The sequence below is a fragment of the Piliocolobus tephrosceles genome, chromosome 7, assembly GCF_002776525.5.
Source record: "Piliocolobus tephrosceles isolate RC106 chromosome 7, ASM277652v3, whole genome shotgun sequence".
Taxonomy (NCBI): domain Eukaryota; kingdom Metazoa; phylum Chordata; class Mammalia; order Primates; family Cercopithecidae; genus Piliocolobus; species Piliocolobus tephrosceles.
In genome coordinates this window covers 141,007,640-141,031,155 of record NC_045440.1, presented here as the reverse complement: position 1 = coordinate 141,031,155, position 23,516 = coordinate 141,007,640, and positions in this window count along the sequence as shown.

Sequence of the window (23,516 nt, the reverse complement as noted above, 5' to 3'; positions counted from 1 at the left end):
CATAAAAGTACAACATAAGATTCAGAAGCAGGCTTTTGGACTTACATACTAAAACATACAAACTCAAAGGAAATGTACATGAAGACTATGTAAAGTAGGCAAAAACAGATGAGTCAAAACTTGGAGAAGTGACCTCCTGGGGTGAGGTTCTGTAATTTTTTGTATCTATTTGCTTTCCAAAAGAAATTTCTCTCAACTTTGCTCCAGTGATCAACCCCCAGCCGGAGAGAAAAGGCACCATGGTGCTGGTTAAAAAAAAAGAGGAATCATCTGTATCTGGCCAAAGGAAAGAGGAAAACTGGAGCATGTGGGAAAAATTTGAGATTATTGATAACGATAGACATACGTCTGCTAAATCCACAAATGAACCAAAATTGCAGGCTTATTTCTGAGCTATGCATGTGTAAGAGAGACCCAAACCAGAATAACAGAGGTTTGGCAAGCTGAACTGAGATGTGGACAGCTGCTCAGTCTCCAACTTACTCCAGGATCACATATGCAGGGAAGACACCCAAACCAATGTACCAAAAGCTTAGAAAGCAGAAGTAAAATCAAAAGTAGACACCTGTGTCTCACACCATTCCCTGAGCTACGCGGGCAAAAATCACACCCAAAGCGGCATAGCAGAGTTAGAGACATGATTGAGGTTTGAGCCATCACAAAAAGAAGATGAGATGGAATTCCCAGTCTGAACCTATCTGGGCTGATTGCCTGCTAGAACAAAACATTAACATCCTCTATGTGATTAGAATACCACCTACTATTCTCACCATGTGACATTCACAATACCCATGTTAAAATTCAAAATTACTTAGATACAAAAAATAGGCCAGGTATGGTGGCTTATGCCTGTAATCCAAGCAGTTTGGGAGGCCGAGGCAGGCAGATTGCTTGAGTCCAGGAGTTTGAGACCAGTCTGGTTAATGTGGTGAAACCCTGTCTCTACACAAAATACAAAAATTAGCCAGGCATGGTGATGTATGCCTGTGGTCCAGGCTACTTGGGAGGCTGAGGTGGAAGAATTGCTTGAGTCCAGGAGGTTGAGGCTGCAGTGAGCCAAGACTACACCACTGCCTGGGCAACAGAGCAAGACCCTATCTCACTCACACACACACACACACACACACACACACACGTATATATATGTATTATATATACACATACATATACACACATACATACACACAGATACACACATACACCTTAAATAAATAAATAAAAATAACAAATTTTCAAGTGGAAAAGCAATCAATAATCAATTGATGCTAGCCTCAATATGACTCAGTTATTAAAATAATTATAAAAACAGAAGAACTTTAAGCCAGCTATTGAAACCATATCCTATGAGGTACAGAGCTATGCATTCAAATTCATATGAAAGAGGTCAGAAGTCAAGAGATATATTTTTTAAGTGAAAATTTTGAGCACAGAAATACAGAATTTAAAAGAAAAGTTTACTAAATGAGCTCAATAGCAGAATTGATAATAGAAGAGAAAGCCAGTCAATTTGAAGATAGATCAATAGGCATTATCCATTCTAAATAATAGACAAAAATATTGGGGAAGAAACAGATCTAAAAATTCTGCGGGAAATTTTAAAAATGTCTAATATACATACCTTTGGGGTAACAGAAATGGAGAAAACATAGTAGCTCTGAAAAACATTTAGAGAAAGAATCACCAAAATTTTTACATTTATAGTTTTAAAAAAGCTCAGTAAATCTCAACACAATAAACTCAAAGTTAATCATTTTTATATACAACATATTAAACTGCTAAACATCAAATGTAAGTATAAAATGTTGACATAGCTAGAACAAAAGACAAATCATGTATTACACACAGGAGATACTGACTTGAATAATTGTGAATTTCTCATCAGAAATATGGAGGCCAGAAGAAAATGAAACAGCTAAAAGAATCGAAGAAAGCCATGTTACAACAGAATTCTACATTCAGCAACAATATTTTCCAGAATGACAGTGAAAAATAGACCTCAGATGAAGGCAAACTAATGAGGTTTGTAGGCGTATGCTTGAGTGTGTGCATATGGAAGATTTACACACATTTCTACAAAGGTTTTCAGAAAATATAGCAAGAGTGATCATTACTTAACTGTTTTAAAAGACCTGCACAACTCTAATACCAAATCTGACAAAGGCATTCAAAAAAGACAATTACAGACCCACATTTTTTACATTTATAGGCACAAAACAAAATATTACCAAATAGAACCTAATAATATATATTAAAAATTTAATATATCATGATCAAATGGAATTTAACCTAGGATTGTGTGATTAATATTAACGAAAATTCAGTCAATAAAATTTACCATATTCAGAGAATAAAAGATTCTTTTAAATAGGTACATAAAGAACATTAGACAGGATTTAACACTCACCTAAAGTAGAAATAGTAAGGAACCTCCTCAAATTTTAAAAAAAAGCATACAAGGAAAATTGGCAGCAAACCTTATGGTGAGAGACAATTGTTTCTCTCTGATTTCAAAAATAAGGCAACTGAACTGTTTCCTCTCGTTTGGGGAAAAAAAACCTCTTCTATTCAACCTTGCACTGATAGTCTTAGATATTTCAATGAGTTAAGATAAAGAAAAGGCGTAAAGATTTTAAAGGAAGAAGCCAAATGGTCTTTATTTGCAGAAGAGATGATTGTTTATGTCGAAAATCCCAAGGAATCTAAAATTAAAATAAAATAAAAACCAAACAAAACACGAAACCAAAACCCTACTCAACATTATTCATGAATTTAGATACACAAGGCTAATAATTCAAAATTAATTCCATTCTTACAGAGTAGCAGGAAAGAACTGGAAATTAAAATACTAACAATTAAACTGTCCCAGTCAGTATGGAAGATGGAGTGACTGGCTCTTTAAGTGAATTAATTTATTTTCAAAGAATTATTTGCTCATTAACATATTTTTAAAACATATTTTGTTTTTAAGAGGATCAGATACTTAAAGAAATGACTGAATTTTGATATTTGAAAAGATACATATCTGTGTCCTCTTTATGTTATTAAGAAAATCTCTGTATTAAAAATGCCACTATAGCATATTAGAATATTAGCATGTGCTTAATCCTGCACCCATTTTGAATCTTGTACTATTAAACACACTTGACTAAGTCTCAGGAAACCTTAGCTACAGGTCTGATTCTGAAATGAATCCACTGTGTGCCCTTACGATGCTATTTTATTGATCCTGGCTTAAATTTTCTTAGTGAAAATATGCACACTTGGAAAAGATATGCTTTAAAAAGTTTTTTAATATTTCAGAATTAAAATATTTTCACATTATAATTCTTGTAATTTTTGTTTCAAAAATTGATGTATTGCAGAACTGTAAATTGTAAAATGTGAATTATGGTTTTTTCTTTTCATTTCTTGATCTCCAATTCACATTCTCTTCTTTGACAGTCTCATTAAGACTTTACTCTGTATCATCCCCAATAATTTCCTTACAAGCATACACATGCTTGTAAGGAAACTATTTAAAATCCTTCAAAATGCTCTATCATTTGTTTTTCTCAGTGAACATCTAGACTTCAGTATTTATAACAGTGATAAATGTACTAAAAATGGCTCACTTAAACTAATACATTAATATCCTTGATTTTATTTCTATCCACATTCTACCTATCTTTGAAGCTCTCATTCAAGTGAGAATCAAACTTACATGTGAATATATGAATAAATCAATAACCTCAAATCATATTCAATCCAGACTGATTAGGTATGTGTTTTTGTTGAAAATGTTAGACATCTGTGATAATGTATTTAAATCAAACCTTTGTGTCTGTATTGATCTTCTTCCTTCTAGCGGATGAGCCTTTTTCTTGCCTTTGAAAACAATCATATTCCAATTTTGTTTTGTTTCAGTTTTTGTTTCCTGGGTTTTTGTTGTTTTTAACAGTAGCCTTGCCACTTTTCTGGAAGACTTAAAGAATATGGGAAATGAATCTGAAATTTAAAACAAGGGCCACACTTAAGAAACATACCTGAGTTTCAGGTAATACGGGGATCCTCTGGACACTTCAGTATATTTCTTGAAGATGAAATCCTCACTCTACTCCTTAATGTACTCTTCTAAACCAGGTTTTTATAGTATATTTATAAAGTACCTTTAATGTCAAACGAACCCCTGTTCTCAACTTCATTATCACAAAAATGCCAGTACTTCTATAGCAAGGAAATCCAATTACTTATGACTAAGGTATTTGGATGAAAACAACAAAACCAACAACTGTTAGTGGAAATGAGGCTAGCATTTTGTATAATCTCACAGGGGTTCTGATAAGACTGTGTGAGTATGGAAAAAGAAAACCAAAAGAGAGAGAGCTTTGCAATGCTTAGACCACAGTCATCCTATTTCTTTTTTTTTTTTTTTTTGACTTTCAAGACCTGCATCAGAGAGGGATTATTCCAAATTGTGCTTTCTTTTGAATTAATCTGCCAGATTTGAAGAAAATGAGGGAAATTAACAAGGACCAAGATAAGAGTTCATTAACAGAAGAGAACTCATTTTTAGCGTATTTACTTAGTAGAGGGTTTTGAGCAGACCACAGGGTTTTGAAGTAAGAAGGATAGCTACTGAACAGTGATTTGACCACTTGATATGTCCCTCAGGTAACCCTCACATCTCTCATCAGTGAAATAAGAAAAATAATAGCCACTTCAAGGTGACATTATTGAGGAAATACAACTAATTACTGTATGCAAAGTTGTAATATAGAGTAAGTGCATGTTCTAGAGGTGTAATAGGTAGTTTTGTCATTGACAACTACCTAGTATTTTAGAAAGAGAAAATACTTTGGAGTAAAATAAATCTATATTAGGATCCTGATCTACATTGGCTGGCTATTTGACCTTGGAGACCTTATTTCATCATTTTGTGTTTCAGTTTTCATGTCTGAAGAAATAACAAGTTTCAGCTTAGAGGTTGTCATGAATTTAATGAAACTGAATGAAATTTCTGGTATACAGTCATCACCATAACCTTCACATAATCCTTTGTGTTTTTAATATCCTTCTTCATTTCTTTATTACGTACAGATAAGTTGAGCTTAACAACTAGTAAAAGGTCCAGTGCAGTGAATAATTCTCAGAAAGCTCCTTGCTACAAGTAGATCTTATTACTGTGTGAGTGTCAATCCACTTCTATTTGGGAGGACTAGTTATCCAAACACCCCTTTTCCCCAACTCCAACAAAGTAATGCCCAGAGTACTGACCTTCTTACACTCTTCAAGCTCCATGAGCCACGCTACCCTAGTCTGGCTTTCTCTTACTGAAAGTGCCCATAAAGAACCCCCAGCATTAACTTATCTATATGATAGAGACTATTTCAGGGACCAATTCCAAGAGAAACAGATCTTCCTAAAAACATTCCTGAGTTATTTATTTGTGAAACTCTCAAAAGGAAGTAAGTCCTTCAACTTTTTCCCTGAAGCTGATGTTAGGAAAAGGGACTATTTATTTTCCAGAGCCTTCCAAGACTAGCTTTGTAAGTAACTGATTTTAACATGCGAGCATCCTATTGTATGCCCCTAAGGTTCTAATTCTATGATAATAAAAATGAAAACTTTCAGTGTATTAATCTAAAATTCTAACACACTAAATTTTAAGCTCTTATCTCAACTTCTGATAAGGCTTTGATTAGTCCCTTTAAACGTCTAGATTCTACTGCTAGATAGATACTCTTCTGGATTTTCTAGCAGGTTTCTTCCTCTTCCAACCAAGAACCTGAAAATAACAAATCTTTTATAATTCCACATGACTTTCATACTGAATACGTTCAACACCCTCAAATCATATTTCTTTTTAATCGATACTGGTTATTTCTCCTTTTATGAAAGCCAATTGTAATTGATAATATGATACAATGGGGTAGATACCACACCCAGAAATAACTTGAGTTTTAACTTGAAGCAAAGGCAAACATGGCATATCAATGTATCCTCTTTATACCTTCCATGCTCTCATTTTAAAAATCATGACTTAAGAATATCTTTCTCAGAATCCTGCCTGGATTTACCATAGGCATTTTCCAGACACATAACGTCTTGATTTAAAATGATTTCTAAGGGTATTGTAACTCTCTAAATCTTGTCAGTCCATTATCCACTTCTAAGCAGTTTTTTTTTTTTTTTTTTTTTGACTGCTTGCTTCTAGACGGCAAGATCATAGTTGCAGTATAAATAGCGGGCAAGGATACATGTGCAAAGATGTGTACACTCAGGATGTGCACTTATTATCTGACAAACTGTGTACAACTTGGCAAAGGAGCCACTTGGTGGGGGTGTTGCCCTGCATTCTAGGGCCAGGAACCTTCCCATGATTATCCATTGCACTATTGTGAGTGCAGAATCGACAAAGCCTTGCCAAACAGGTGCATGATTTCTTGTCTAAGCAGGTGAGTTGATTAGTAATTTCCACTCTGATAAGGATCACATATTTTTGCAAAGAATATTAGGCATGATCGATATTTGCCTTGCCAAACGAAGTACACAAATTTTTCCTATGGAAAATATTTCCCCTCAACACTCCCCACCAAGACATATCAGTGATTTATTTTTCATAAAACTTTAGTCTACCTTGTGAAGTGTGGTGTTTGACACAGATCTCTTGGCCTTTACATTCACATTCACTTTTATTATAATCCTAAGTCGGGTATTTTACATGTTTATATGAGTTTCAGTCTTGCTGTAAGTATAGATGAGGGGTTTGGAATGTATTTTTGCTAAGATGGCATGGAAATCTGAGGTGACTGGCCTTTCAGCTGCCATCTGCAGAACCTGCAGTCAGGCTTTAGGCTCTGCTACTGTACCTCTTTTTGCTGCTGGCCCCATGTGCCAAGGACTGTGTGTGGGGGGATAACTTCTTGCTGACAGAGCCATGGGTCAGTGGGTTTGGCCAGATGACATCTGCCATAAGGAAGAAATGGCAAGTACAGAGCATTTATTTAAAGTAGTGCTTCCAACACCAATATTATGTTAGGCACGTATGTAATTTAAAATTTTCTAGTAGTAATATTTATAAAAAATAGTAAATTAGTTTTAAAATATACTTATGTAAACTAATATATATATGTGTTATCATTTCAATATGCATTCAACATAGAAACTTACTAATGAGATAAATCACACACTATTTTTCTTTGTTCTAACCCTTAGACACCCATGTGTGTTTTTAATTTCTAGCACATCTCAATCTGGATGTTATATTTTCACAGGAAATATGTGATCTGATTTTAGACTTCATAAAAGTTGCAATGGCAAAAGTAGATCCATATACCCAAGAAATCACAAATATAATTAAATGTTTTCCAATAACACACTGAGTGTTGGTTGTATTTTTAATTTAAATTAAATTAATTCAATTTAAGAAAGACTAAAATTTCAGCTATTCAGATGGACTTGCCACATATCAAATACTCAATAACTAGGAGAGGCTTGAGGCTGCTGTATTTAAGATTTAAGGTACCATGACATGCTGAAAGTAATCTCAGTGGATCTTGCTATAAAAAAAGAAGACAATCATTTTATAACCTCCTAGGGAATTTGCTAAACTGAGAACTATTGTACCATTGGCATAGCTCTTCTCTTAAACATAACTGGGCATCTTTGGAAAGCAGATGCCCTACATTTATTAACATTTTATTTTTTCCTGATTCTAGATCAATATATGGCACACTGCAGGAATTCCATAAATACTTTTTGATTTGAATTAAATAATGAAACTCTTCACAGATATAACAAGTTCTGTGAAAATTATATAATTCATTATGATTCATATGTTCCTGGTATTTATCAAAAATAATTACTAATTGATTGATATTGAGCTAAGTAGGGTCTCCTTATGACCCCAGTAATCTCAACTCAAACAGAATGCTCAGATATGGCCACGGTCAGCTCATCTCCTATCGCTGAGAGACATTAAAAAAAAGAAACTTGCATTTTATTACACTTATATTCTTCCCCTGACAATTACCGAACTTTACGAATCTCAACCTTATTACATTTGGATAGGAGCCAACTGTCTTCAGGAAATGGTACTAAAAATTAATGATGGTGAATTGCTGAAAAAAAGAGTGGTGGAAAGAAGACATATGGTTAATGATGACATATTATTGCAGAAAAATGCAGTAGTTTGCACAAGTTCTGGTGACGGGGATTGGAGTGGGAATGCTGCTAACTCGAGTGGCAATGTTAGGGTCCACGCAGGTCCCCTCGAAGCTGCTTTGTGGAACTGCTCTTCCCTTATGATCATATTTGATATGCAACATTACTTCCTGGTTGCTGAGGTTCAGCATGTAATGGGGCTTTGCCATAAATGGAGAGAATTGCAGGGAGAGGCGTCTTTCTCCAGTTCCCTTAAATTCAATCTAGCTGTGTATGAGTTGAGGACAAACATATGGAACATTTGAGCACCCATATACCAAGCGCACCACCATGGGTGCTGAGATGACTGTGTTATTAAATTTCTTGCCCAGAATAGTGAAATCGTTCTAACTGTAGTTCAGAAAATAATGAAATTTGAATGGAAGATATTCTCTTTTTTTGAATATAGAAATGTTGTCCATCCCAATTTTTATCAAAGGAATACTCCCTCGGCATGCCATATTCAGATACTTTGTTTTCTAGAGTGTGAATAAAAGGCACTTTAAATTTATTTTGTAAAAAGAAGACAGAAGAAATAGAATTCAGCCCCAGCATATGGAATTTTTTAAAACTTACATATGCACTTTGCCCTGTCCATCTTGCATTCCCTATAAATCTTAAGGGAGTGACTTGCTCAGATCCCTTAACTGTTAATAGGATTGAAATTAATTTAGCCAAACCAAAGAATAGGCTTTTGGGGACAAAAGGATTATTAGAGTTGAACTGGAGTTAGGAATATAGATTGCAGAAATAACCTTGATCTTCAGTAAATCCACAGTCAATCCTACTTGAAGCTTTCTTAAAGGATGTACATAAAGCAGGAAGAATGACCAATGTATCAAAGAACATATCATTATTAGCAGGCCTAACAGCCAAACTTCAAAACACAGGTTTGAGTCTCAAGAGTTTACCAGACTGTTTGTGGGATTCTTTCTAGAACCAGGTCTAGGTCAGCTTAAACTCAGGATAAGTGGGTAGAAGAAATACACATACACACACACAATTTCTGCCACTTGGAGATGTGGTCCAATGAATGTACTACAGTCTGATCAGTATGAATAATATGGACATTTGTGGGGAAGGGAGATGAAAGTGGAATCTCTTCTGTTTCTGCATGGTTGATAAATGTAAAAGAAAGCAACTTTCTTCAAATCATACTCCAAATTGCCACAGTTTATAATAGAGAGGGAATTCAACAGAGACTAGACAATTCTTACTCTCACCCTAGCACTCCAATCTCAGCTTCCTTATGGGTCTGGGTTGAGTATAGTGGTTTTAACACTGATTCTTTCTACCATGTATAGTCACCCCAACCCTGCAGTGGGTGCCATTCCCTCCTCCCTATTTCAGCCCAATTACACATACATTTTTCCTTTGTATATTCAACAGAGATGAGAGGAACCACATAGCTATCTCCTTCATGAATGTGTCTGTGACCCCCTTTTGGAATTAGTTTTTTCCTTGGAGAACTTGGCTTCTTTCAGATATAAACCATACTGTAGCTTCACTTGCCCTGGAAGTCATTTATAAGAATGCTGCCTTCCTCGCCTGACATTGAGCAGCTTGATGCTACGCTGTGCCTTGCTGGATAGCAGCATGATACAGAAAAACAAAAACATGCAACAAATGAAAATATAAAAGAAAACCTCACAAAAGTCTGCAACTTATTAGATACATAACCTTGGGCAGGATGAAATTCATTCTATTCCTCTTTCTAAGGGTCGTAGCCATAGTACTAACTTCATAGTTTCTTATTAAGAGTTGAATACATTTTTATCTCCAAGGTCCTGTAATATAAAGTTATTAATTCAAGGTTTTTGATTGGCTGAAATATTGGATGAATAAACAATTCATATTAGTGTCTAAAACTGTCTATTAAATCAAAGCAGGGGTATGTATTTATTTACTTATTTTAGGGACATAATTATAGATGTATATGCAGTTGTAACAAACAATCCAGAGATAGCCTTTCTATACTTTACCAAGTCTTCTCAATTGTCGCATGGGTGTAATAATTTAAGATAGTAGGGAGGGCTCAAGCTCAGTGAAATTTGAATTGAAATGACATGTATTAGGATTCAGAGTGGCGATCTTGGCTTTGGCATCTTTACGACTGCTCCTCACCAAGTGAGTAATAAAACTTCTGTAAAAACAAGACAAGCACATTCTTAGGACCATCTCCTTTTTTAAGTTACCAGCATGCTCCAGCTGCACTGTCTAAGCCATCTTGTGATTTGTATTCAAGGCTCAGGCTGACCCAGAGCCCAGTAGGGGGATTGGGAAGAGCACATTATTGTTGTTTTCCACTCTAAGGAACTTGATAAGGTGTCATTAGTAAGCAGTGGCAAGAAATGCAATTCCCCATCCCCGAGTTGCAGTTCTGCAATACAGCAGAAAAGCTGGTTTATCGGGACTCTGGGGACTCCTCTAAGGGTACAGCCTGGAAACATGTTCTGGAAAATTCACAGCCTTCCCTTCTAGAGACATCCAGGAATGAGACTGCCTGGACCCCAGTGAAACACAGCAACCTGGGAACACTGCCTCTGTGTATTGCTCAACAATATGTACATAGTGGTTCTGGTTTAGATTTGGTTAAGTAAGATGCTAGTTCCAGTGGCTTGTTTGGCCAACACCCATCAAACTCCCAAATACCTGGCATCCTTTAATTATTCAATCAAAACCTGTTTACCTTCTCCATGGCATGTTCCAAAGCCTCACCTTGCCCCTCAGCTTCACGTTTCCTTCCAGTCTCCTTTTGAATCCCTCTTATGACTTCATCTGTTCACAGGAAATAAAGGCCTTGGGGCACACCTGCCTCTCTTGTCTGCTGTTTCCCAACAATGCATGTTCCTATCACCTGGTAGCAAGGTTGCTTTATCCAGCTCTCACTGCCCGTGTTCTGACTGTGCTTTCATGTCATATTGGTAATGAGGGACTGCCTTGTGTGTTATAAAAGGTGTGGCAACCTTCCTGGCCTGCACCACTATGTGCCAGTAGCACCCTGCAGAATTCAGAGGATCAAAACTGATGTCTGACCTGGCCAGAAGTCCCCTGGGGAGTAAAATCGCCCTCATTTGGGAGCCACTGTGATAAACTCATCTCTTTTATTACTATCCTTTCTTGTCTTCTCAAACATTTTCCCCCACCATAGGTTTACTTTGTTTTTTTTCCTCTCATATTTCTTATGTTTACTGACTCCTTTCATAAAGTATACAGAAACATACGAGTTACTCCTAGCTGAAAATAAACGAACAGCAAAACAGCACAAAAGAAAACTCACAAAAATCTCACTTGACCCTGTGATTCTGCTAGGTGTCGGTCCCTCACTTTCAGATCCTCTGCCTCCAAGCACAATCTGCTGTACACACTTGCACACTCTGTCCTATCTAATCTCGTTTCTGATGCCACCACTCTTGGAACTGTTCTGCCGTAGTTACTATTGGTTGCTCACTTGCTAAGTCCTATGGAAATGTCTAATTTCTCATATTTTACATGACTTCTGCAAACTGTCCTACTGATAAGCATTTCTCTTCACTCACACACATTTTATACACATTTTCAATTCCTTTACTTCCCAAATTTTTGGTCTTAAATTTTGTGCCATGGTTGTGTATAGTTCATCAAATCCTGTGCATGCCTCTCTCTACCCTCTCATCATTGTTTCAAATTATTCCTTCCTGGGTCGATCAGCCTCAGACTGTCCATTCATGTGTGGTGCATGTGCATGATGCATTGATCAGGTGTTACTGATACATGCTCATGTCATATTAACAGACATGAAACTATGTCTGTGAATTGGTTCATTCAGCTGCTTCCTCTTCGTCTATGACCAACTCATAATTAATCTTCTTCACTGGCTCCTTTTCATACTTACCTAGATATCATACGTGTGTGCTTCCACCATCCAATCATATTTCTACTCACCTAGTATCCTCCCTGGGTAAGTGAAAATACTCGCATAGTTTCTGCAACCTTGAAATTTTCTCAAATGCTTCTCTAGTCAAAGTATCCTTCCCCAGCCCCAGGCTCAACTTTCAGAAGCCCTCTAAACAAATATCACAAAGACCTTACCTTGATACTTCAAATAAAAATATACAAAATTAAATTAATTATATCTCAAACTATGGGTCCCTCAACAAATACACAAAAAATTAAACTAGTTATTTCTCAAACCATGGGTCCCTGGATAGACAAAGAAGAAAAAGAAAGAGAGGAAGAATAGGGGAAGAAGAAAGTTTAAAAAGAGAAAGAGAAGGAAAAGAAAGAAGGAGGAAACATACATGTTTCCTATAAATAGTTTTTTTCTCTTATATCCCTTATCTTAAATCCAATTGGCATTACTGAGAATCTGAGCATCTGTCTCAGTTTCTGCCTTTGTAAAATTCCTGTTAACTTGAGTAGTTACCAAGTCTTTTACTACCACCTTCTATACTTCTGATATGGTCTGGATCTTTGTCTGTACCAAATCTCATGTTAAATCATAATCCCCAGTCTTAGAGGTGGAGCCTGGTGGGCAGTGATTGGATCATAGTGGTGGATTTCTCATGCATGGTTTAGCATCATCAGCTTGATGCTGTTTTCTCCATGATAGTGAGTGCGTTCTCTTGAGATCTGGTCATTTAAAAGTGTGTAGCACCTCCCACCTTGCTCTCTCCTGCTCCTTCTCCTGCCATGTAAGATGTGTCTGCTCCCTGTTGGCCTTCCGTGGTAATTCTGTTTCCTGAGACCTCCTCAGAAGCTGAGCAGATGCCATCATCATGCGTCACGTATGGCCTGCAGAACCGTGAGCAGGCTGTATAGTAAAAGCCTTTTTCTTTATAAATTACCGGTCTCAGTAATTTCTTTATAGCAATGTGAGAAGAAACTAATATGACCTCTTTTCAAATTACCCCCCTTTCCTTCATTCCTGGTATATGTATTTTTAATTCAAGCATGTTTCACCTCTTAGTACCTGCACCTTCTGTCTCAGGTCTCTTTCTGCTCTGCTGTAGCATCTATTCCAAAACTCAGGAGTAAGTACATCAATTCCCATACTATTGTGCTATTTCTTTTCCCATACGACAAATACAAGACTTCTAAGCATGCCCCATAAACCCCAATGCCCCAGCTCTCACCTTGGCGATTTTATGTCCTACAGCTCCACAATATCTCTGGCTATACACTCCAGACTATGTGCTGAAACAGAGACAGGTCCTGGTCCCCATGTGACCATGCCTTTGCTGAGTTTTTACCTAAATCCCGTGCAGCTTGCAAGTCTCTCCCCTATCTTTGAGAATATTCTGTGGAATTGCATTTCATTGGAAAATCTTTCCTCATGGCACCTTCTCCCCACCCTGACTTGTTCTCTAAGCTTTCACATTTTCTGCACATAAAGCTCACTAGATTATAGTTATCTACATATCTTTTCCCCTCTATTGCACTAGCAGCTCTTAAAGAACTATGCACTATAAACATTTCTATCCGCAGACTTTGCAATATCCAGCATTTAGTAGATGATCAATAAATTTTTGCTGATAAAATAGAACAAAATAACATAATTCTTAATTAACTTATTTTGTTTTGAATTAGGTAATTCTATCTCTATTCACAGTGAAATAGGTGGTAAATCTACAACAAAAAGAACATTTAAATTTTAAATTAAATACACACCTTATGAAAGCCATGGCTTTTGCTAGTCTTATCAAAACAGAAAATGTCATCTACTAAAGTTGACATTTTTATCTTGAATGGTTTACTTGATGAGACCCACTATTTGCAAGTTACAGAGTGCCTTGCGCACCAGTTCTAGGTTTGGTTGAATTAACACGGCCTCTCTATATTTGCAAACTACTGACATTTAAGCTTGACATCATCCACCCAGCTGATGCATGTTGCCATGAAACATGAGTAAATTGAAAAAGTGATACTATTTCTAAAAACGTCATAATTTCCACTTTAAATACTTGAAAGGATAGAATTTTACAGTGTACCTCTTTTATTCTGATAAAAGTTTAATTTCTAATAATTGACTTCTAGTTTAGGGCTTGTTTTACTTATTCCATTCATTACATAAGGATTAACTCTTACTTTTCTAAGTGTCTATATGTGCATTATTACAAAACTTCTTTCACTTAGGTAGATGTTTTTGTCCCCATTTTATAAATAAAATCACTGAGGCTTACTGATTCACTCAGATTGGAAATAAAGGACTTGAGTTTAGATATTCCAACTCAATATATAACTCAGATCTACTTATCCAGAGTTTCTTTATAAGTCTACAAATGAAGCAAGAGGGAAAGTGTTGATCAACACTTTAGCTTAATTTTGGAAGGAGGAAAGAGGTAAAGGAGAAAATAAAAGTCAATGACTTCCAGGCAGAACCCCATTCTCATTAATCTGCAGTTGAGGCTGCTTACTAAGCAAAACCTCTGAAATGCTGAAGGCTCTTACAACCTCTTATAACTTCACACTCCATTTAAGATATCATTGAAAGAAACAAACAATGACAAATATGAGGTTGGGAAGTCTCTGGGAGCAAATTATAAGGATAAAATATATGGTCAGTTTTCTTCATCTGATGTCACGTTTTGCTTCTTCCTCCCTTTAGATAAAGATGAGCAATATTAAGTGCGTCAGGACACAGGGGACACAAGCTACCGAGCGACTCTGTCCAATATGGCAACCACTACTTACAGGTGATTGCCGACAACACAACTTAAATTAGTAAAATAAAGTTTATATGTTTTTCAGTCACACTAGTGCTGGCTTTGGCCTCATTAGCTTTGGCCTCATTAGCCTCATTAGCAAGATGTTAAACATGGAATTTCTATTATCACAGAAATTTTCACTGGGCAATGCCGTTCTAGAACTAGTACCACTAGTCACTCTCTGTAAAATCCTGGGCTAGTCGCATACCAAGAGTTCAGTTTCAAATGTGTAAAGTCACTTATTTATCCTAAAGGCAAGAAATCTTCACTAGATTTGGTGATCTTGTGGCTGTAAACTTAATTATATTTAGGTTTTTGTATTCAGAGCTCAGTATAGGCATGATACACGGTGACTATTCTACATAGCTTGTGGAAACAAATGTGTGGATATATTTGTTTTCCTTTTAATGATAGAATTTGTAATGTGTCTTCATCCAGGTCTATTTACTTGCTAGGAAATACATTGAACTGCTAAGAAAAGGATTCGAAGGTTGCTAGATATCCAGTGCTTACCCATGCATTAGGCTTAAACATTTATTATTTAATTTTATTTTCCACAATAGGCACACTATAGAAAATAATACAATATTAAGTTTTTTTTTTTTTTTTTTTTTTTTAGTAGCTAGTAAATAGCTGTACCAAAGACGCATACTCAAGTCACAGAGGGAAAACTCATTTTTCTTACCATCCTGGTCTTCTATAAAACAACACAATCTTCTAAGAAAACCCAGAATGATAAGCTCTTATTTAGAATATTGTGGTTTATGATAAGTGTTTAACGTATACTACTGCTTTTACTTCCAGAAATTAAATTTGTTCTTGATTTAGGTATACCATGTTATCCTCATGTTCTTTAAATCTTCCCTGCTGTACTATCTCAAGGCTTTTTCATAGCTTGTTCTTTCACTGACCTGAGTTTAAATGCTGGTGCTCATCTAAGTTCTAGTCTTAAACTCCTTGTCATCTCCCACCAGAGCTTCCAGGCTAATTTTCAAAATGCTCATGGGAAACCCTTCATTAGCTACACAGGGAATCATTTCAACATCTTGTTATCTTATTTTCTCCCCTTTCCCTGACTTTCTCCAATTTTTTCTCAACTCAACTTATGTTCATCTTTAGAATTTGACACTAAAATGCTCTTTCTGTATCATCTTAATTTCAAGCAGCCCATCTCTGACTTTTTCTTTATTGCTCCCTGTGATAGTAAATACTGCGTCAATTTGATTGGATTGAAGGACACAAAGTATTGATCCTGGGTGTGTCTGTGAGGGTGTTGCCAAAGGAGATTAACATTTAAGCCCGTGGGCTGGGAAAGGCAGACCCACCCTTAATCTGGGTGGCCACTGTCTAATCAGCTGCCAGTATGGCTAGAATATAAGTAGGCAGAAAAATGTGAAAAGATGAGAGTGACCTAACCTCCCAGCCTATATCTTTTCTAGTGCTGAGTACCTCCTGCCCTTGAACATCGGACTCCAAGATCTTCAATTTTGGGACTTGGATTGGCTCTCCTTGCTACTCAGCTTGTAGACAGCCTATCGTGGCACCTTTGTGATCATGTGATTTAATACTTAATAAGCTCCCCTATAGCTATATATTACATATATTTTATATATAGGATAATATATATATACACACACACACATAGTATTAGTTCTTTCTCTCTAGAGAACTCTGACTAATACACTCCCCTTAGAACTTTGACTCCAACAATTTCTTGACTGGTACTGAACCTCTAATTAATGGTATACCACCTTTTCCCTGCCAATGCCCTATTTACTTCCTTCACTCTCCACCACAGATGCTCCAGTTTGCTCACTCTTCACCACACAGCATCAAAACATATCCCTACTCCATTACCCTCAACTACTGGATGTGTGTGGCTCTATGTAAACCTGATTAAGTCTCAGTCACTGCTCACTCAGTGACTACACCAAAAGAAGCAAACTCATTTGGTAACTGGAAAAAAACAAAAAAACAAAAAAACACCTCACTGACTGTTCTCATATATCTCCTGAGATCTTCCCAGGAATTCTATTCAATTTTCCAGTTCATTTTCTCAATGTCCTAGCTCTACAATTCCCAACTTAAAACAAAACAAAACAAAAAAATCAATGATACAATGATGGCAAAATTGATACAAGAAAAGGGAAGGAGGAAAGGGACCTCTGACAACCGTAGGAATCACTCACCTGCCCTGAATGCTGAGGCGATCGATAATAGCATACTCATAATCCATTAGAACTCCACCTGGAAATCTCTGAACTGGAAGACCTCCATTCTTTACCTTCTCTCTCCTTAAATGTTAACATCTCTTCTACAGAATAATTTGGGTTTGAAGATGCTGCTTCTATTCTCCCCTGGAAAACAGAAACAACCTAAAAAATTCTACATGTTCTCACCACTAAATCTGAGAATCTTTACATAAAAATGAATATATACTGCTTTAATTTTTATTGTAATTAATGAAACGCCTGTGCTTGCATTTAACTCTAAGGTTCCACTTGTATAATGGATCCCATTGCATCACATGCACTTAAGAACAGTGCTTCTGCAATTTACCTGTCTTTTTCTTGCCTGCTATTTTCTTGTAATATAGCTTTTCTGTATTCATATAAACATCCTAAAATATTTACCATCTCACAATATCTGTGCTATTTTCCCACATCTTTCCAGCTAACGCCTAACTTCTCCACTTGCTTTTACCACAAAGTTCCTCACAGAGTAGTTTATATTCCTTTTCCCTCATTACTTCTATTTCCCTTAAACCCAAGCCAGTCAAGTGCTCAGGCATTTGTCCTTACCATTCCGCAGAAGCAGTTGTGGTCAAGGTCATGGTTAATCTAAATGTTTCTGAATTCAGTGGTCAATATTTAATCTTCATTTTACTCAAACGATCAGAATCCCTGTCAAGAAAGCTCTTTACTTCTTTTTGATCGAAAGTGTTCTTCACTTATTTCCTAGTTTCTCTCTCCCAATCTCTCTTGTCATCCCTTGCTCCATTGTCTCTTCCTTTCTGCTACAGGGTTCCTCTCAATAGTTCAACTTACATCACCCTGATGTCCTGATTTTGCATTTCCTGAAGCTCAGTATATTGTACTTCCTCTCTTTCTATCTCTTTTCTCTCTCTCTGTGACCCTTAGGTGACATCATATGTGCCCATGGCATATTGGGCATCTATGTGCTGACAATTCACAGGTCTCCCTATTCCATCTTTCCAAACCCTAGAATCAAGTATCTGAATGCCTACAAAATATTTGGTTGCTTTACAGACATCCCAAGCTCAACAAGCCCAAGGGTGTTGGCTAGAGAGATGGAGTGAAGCTTAATTTTTTATATCTTTAAAGTTTAGCAAAAGTTTAAAGTATACATGGGCCTACCATAAACTAAATGTTCTAGTCCCCCAAAAATTCATACGTTGAAGTCTCAATTTCCAATGTGATAGTACTTGGAGATGAGGCCTTTGGGAGATAATTTAGGTTAGATTATGTCATGATGGTAGGGGTTCAGTGATAGAATTAATGTCCTTACAAAAAAAGAAAGATTCTCTCTCTGTCTGTCTGTCTCTCTCTCTTTCTCTCTCCCAGTCTCTCTCTCCCTCTCTCTTTCTGTAAGAATAAGCCAAAGAAAGGCCAGGTGAGCACACATTAGGAAAGCTGCTCTCTATTAGCTAGGAAGACAGCTTTCAGCAGACACCAAATCTGCCTACACCTTGATCTTGGACTTGCCGGCCTCCAGAACAGAGAGAAATGCATTTCTATTACTTAAGCCACCCAGCCTAAGGTATTTTGTTACAGCATCCTAATGTGATTAAGTGAGGGTCCTTAATAAATATTGGTTGAACATGCAAATAAACAAATTAAATAATTGAGAAAATATACAAAACTAGAGCTTTAAGATCATCTTTTAATGAATTCCAGCCCAGCAACCTGATACTTTGATATCATCCATTCTTGCAATAGTCACTCAGTTATATGAAACTTCCAGTAACAGAAGAAAAGCTAACATTTTTCACAATTAGCTCTTACTTGGAAGGACATTCCTTGTGATAAATGCAACTCTTCTCTTCCCAAATGTTCACCTATGATACCTCTTTTTGCTCCCTGTGTTGTTACTGAAATAACCTATTGACTCTTACAGAAGGTAGCTTTTCAGACACAGGAAGGCATAAAGACTTCTTAACAAAACATAAGCTGAAGCAGACCTGGGGCCACAGACATCAGGCTCCTGGTCACAAGAGGCTTTTTCTATCAAGAAAAGCTGAAATCATTCCAAGTAACCATCCTGACCTCACACATCAGCATTTTCCCCTTTTTGATTTTTGACAAGCTCAGACAAGCACAGTTCATTAGGACACATATTCTCCTTTGGCCCAACTATATGGAGACACACAATGTTAAAATACAAGGCACAGAAAATATTACCGATTTCTTACCCCTACACTCCATGTTCAGTGTCCAGAAGAACAAATAGAAGCCAAAATCTTAATCCTTCTAGTTGAATCTGATTGTCTCCTTGACTGCTACTCTTCTTGCGTAACAAACTCTTGCTAGGTTTGTGACTTTATTTCCCATTCTAAGACTCATGGTCACTCCTAGTCAGAATTAACTTTCCCTTGGTGAACTATATCACTCTCTATTACAAATGGAAACTCTGAAAATACATCTGTCTTCTTTTACTGGATTAGTACTTCTGTCTGCTTTCATTTCTGGCTGAATTACTGTTTAAACTCACCAAGTCCTGACCATGGAGCCAGATTTTGGCACTAACTACTTGGACTGTGTTTCTGCTGGAGTTCCCTTGCTCCCTCAAGAAGGTATCTAATATGAATTAATTAAAATTAAGCTTGGGGGCAGTTTTAGTCCTCTCAACCTCTATTGCTTTCGCCCTAGCTCATTCTAGTTGTCATTTCCCAAAGACAAAGTATCCTATTGCCATCCTGCATCATTTCTATTTGTCTGATTTGAAATGTTTCAACATGTCACCACCTGGACTTGAGGTATTAATAGAATCTGGTGGGCTTAGACATGCTTAAAACTCAACCTTCCAGAATTTCTTAAGTAATGTCCTTGCATAGTGTACATTCTGATCCGTTTTCCACCTGTACCAGCACAATCTGTTTAATATGCAAATCATATTATGCTGTTCATTGGCTTAAATGCTCTTCGGTAAATTCTTATTGCACTCCTAGCAAAGTTCAAACTCTTCATCGTGATAAATGAGGACCTGTGTAAAATTATCCAGCCTCCCTCTTCCATGTTATCCTCACTTAGCACTCATGACCAGACTGTTCCCACGAAAAACCTTTTCTCCCCTGTGCATCTGCTTTCCCAGCGGGCCCTGCTGTCATGGTCTTCTATTGTCAGGAGCCAAGGATGCTAACAACTGCCTGGTGGGGAAGCGGAACAGTTTGGGTGGGATGGCCGGGGATGGCCTTGCTAACAGGGTAACATTTGGAGAGACCCCTCATAGAGTTGGTAGAGGATACGACGAGAATGTGGGCGGAAAGAGAGTGCCAGACAGTGCAGAAGGTCATTGTTCTAATGACCCTGAGACAGAGCATGCTTGGTGTTTTCCAGAAATAGCATGACGCCCAGCATTGGTAGAGCAGAGAAAAATAAAAAGAGGGGGTGATAGACTGAGGGTAAATTAGGCAAAAAGATTATGTAAGAATTTAGGGACAGTGATTAGGACTTTGATTTATTTAATAGGTTAGGTCATTTTGAGGAGAAGAATAAGTTCCTTAAACACCCATTTTTGAATTCAGAAAAGTAAGAAAGAAAATGAATCTGGGAGGTTACGTGAGTAGACCAATTTCACTCTGTCAGTAAGAGTAGGACCAGTACTTGCATTCAAACCTGGAACTGAAAATAGAGTAGCTTCAATAGAGGCAGGACACAAGAAACATAATGAGAGAGGGAAAGTCCAAGCTTGATAAGACAGGAGTTGTGACAGAAGAGAGCTTATAATGTCATGTTAGTATTTTTAGAATTTTATTTTACAATAGGATGAATTGATATAGGGCAGCCATTTTTTTTTTTTTTTTTTGGTAGGGGATGGTGAAGAAATATATAATGATTACATTTATCCTCTAATTTGCTCCTCTTAAAATTTCCATCAGCCCTGAAACATACCAGTTTCACTCCCCTTTTGATGGCCACCTGTTTTTCCAATCAGAGTTGCAAGACTGCTAACCTTGTCCTAAACATGTGTCTTTGTTGTGAGTAGCTGTCTCACTAGCAGAAGATTTTATTTTACAGTCTTGAGAATGTAAAATAAATAAGGAGACTAAAAGCAACCACGTCAGATACATCTTTCAAAGATTCTGCCAAGATCTGTCAACCTGAGCCTCTAAATAACCAGTGACAAATGTTGTGTTGACATATTTCTCTATTTCCCAGTGAATAATTAACAGCAAATGTCAAGAAAGACTGGTGTAATAATTTCAAACAAATAAAAACCTACTTCCAATTCATGTCAAGCATCCATAGCCTTTCCATTATAGACACACTTCTGAAACAAAGAAAACTATTTGCAAAATTATCAGGAAACTAGGTGCCTTCTAGGCATGGTGGAATTTTCCTCCTTTCTTTTCATTGTTAGAGCAAAAATAAACAGAGAGCTAAAAGAGTGAAGAAGCAGCTGAAGACATTTGATGAAAGGCATCTGTTATTTCTCTGGCATTAGAGGCAGTGTGGTGTGAAATGAACAGTCCCTTAAGTCAAACAAACGAAGGTTCAGATCTTAAATCCAACACTGACCGGAACCGTGATCTTGAGCTCCTAAATCACCAATGTCTTAGTTTTCTCTCTCTCTCTTTTTTTTTTTGAGATGGAGTCTCGCTCAGTCGCCCAGGCTGGAGTGTAGTGGCGTGATCTCGGCTCACTGCAAGCTCCGCCTCCCGGGTTCACACCATTCTCCTGCCTCAGCTTCCCCAGTAGCTGGAACTACAGGCATTCGCCACTACACCCGGCTAATTTTTTGTAGTTTTAGTAGAGATGGGGTTTCACCGTGTTAGCCAGTGTGGTCTAGATCTCCTGACCTCGTGATCCACCTGCCTAGGCCTCCCAAAGTGCTGGGATTACAGGGATGAGCCACCGCGCCCGGCCAGTTTTCTCATTTGTTAAACAGAGGTAATAACCCCTAGTTTGCAAGGCTGTTGAAGGATCAGAGTAATATATACATACATTGTGAGGGTCAAACCAAATTTGATGTGCACAGCCACAGTGAAGTTTCTCTGTGAGTGAAGGAGTAAATTGATGAATGAATATGCTCCCATGTAAGACCTTGCTTGCAGTGGGCATCCACAAATTGTTTTTCCCTCATTTCCTTTTTCATTTAACACCTTTTTATAGGCATTCATCTTTTTTTGTAGGCTTTTTATGTTGTGGGCAGGAAAGTGTAAAATTAAGGGAGAAATCACAAGTTAATAAAACTTTCTGGACTTAATGTTTATCTATAAAATTGAAACATTAGAATCTACAACAAAAGGCACTATAAAGATTAAACAAGATTTTGGGTATAAGACTTTAGCATATCATCTGGTTGATCAATAGCAGTCAGCAAATATGGATTAAATGTGAATCATCTAAGATACCCATTTTTTCCTGATTGCCAAATTTAGAATGTATTCTTTCTAGCAGCTAAAAACGGAAAGTTCTTCTCTGAGTTCAACTGAGTAGCTTTCATAGTAGAAAAAATATATAAATATATACTTTTGTTTTTATAGGGGTTTATTAATTAATTCCACTTCTACTCTTGAATTACATATTTTCAAAAATTGTATGCCGGAAGAGAATCAGCAAAAATGATTGAAATAAAAACATGATGCCTACTTATTGAGGCATACTCCTTATGATCTGTGGCTATTCCTTGTCATATAAAGGTAAGAAAATCATATTTCTAGTTAAATAGGTGATTGAAGATTTTTTCCTCAACTTCTTGCCTGATGAAAATAGATTTTTCTTTTTTAACAACTAGATAATGTATTACATATTATAGAGTGGCACTGGTCAGAATATTTGTCTGCCTATTAATTTTTAAAAATTGGCTGAGTCACAAACAAACCAGAGTAGACATTTTTTTTTACTTGTGATCATAAAAATATCATCTTAATTTTATTTTAATTTCTCATTTGAAAATCTATCTTTTTTGACATACCTCGACATTTCATGTACAGTTACAAATATAACCCTCTATGGCAGAAGTAAGTAAGCTATGGTCCACTGGATAAATATGGCCTGCCACATTTTTTGCATGGTTCTCACAGAATAAGAATGGCCATTATATTCTGAAATGTTTTTAAAAATCAAAGGAAGAGCACAATTTGTGACAAGTGATAATTATATAAAATTCACATTTTAGTTTCCTTTAAAAAAGCATGATTACAGCAGAGCCATACTTATTTATTTACATATTATCTGTGACTGTTTTCATGTTATAATGAGAGAGTTAAGTGGTTGTGCTAGAGACTGCCTGTCTTTAAAAGCTTAAAATAAGTGTTATATGGCCCCTTATAGAAAAAGTTTGTCAATCCCTTCTCTAAAGTACCTTAAAAGGTTTCCATGTATCTATACATAAATTATGAACCAATTTTATAGCTAAGGTCCAGAAAAGTTGTGCTTTACTTAAGGACACATCACTAATCAGATA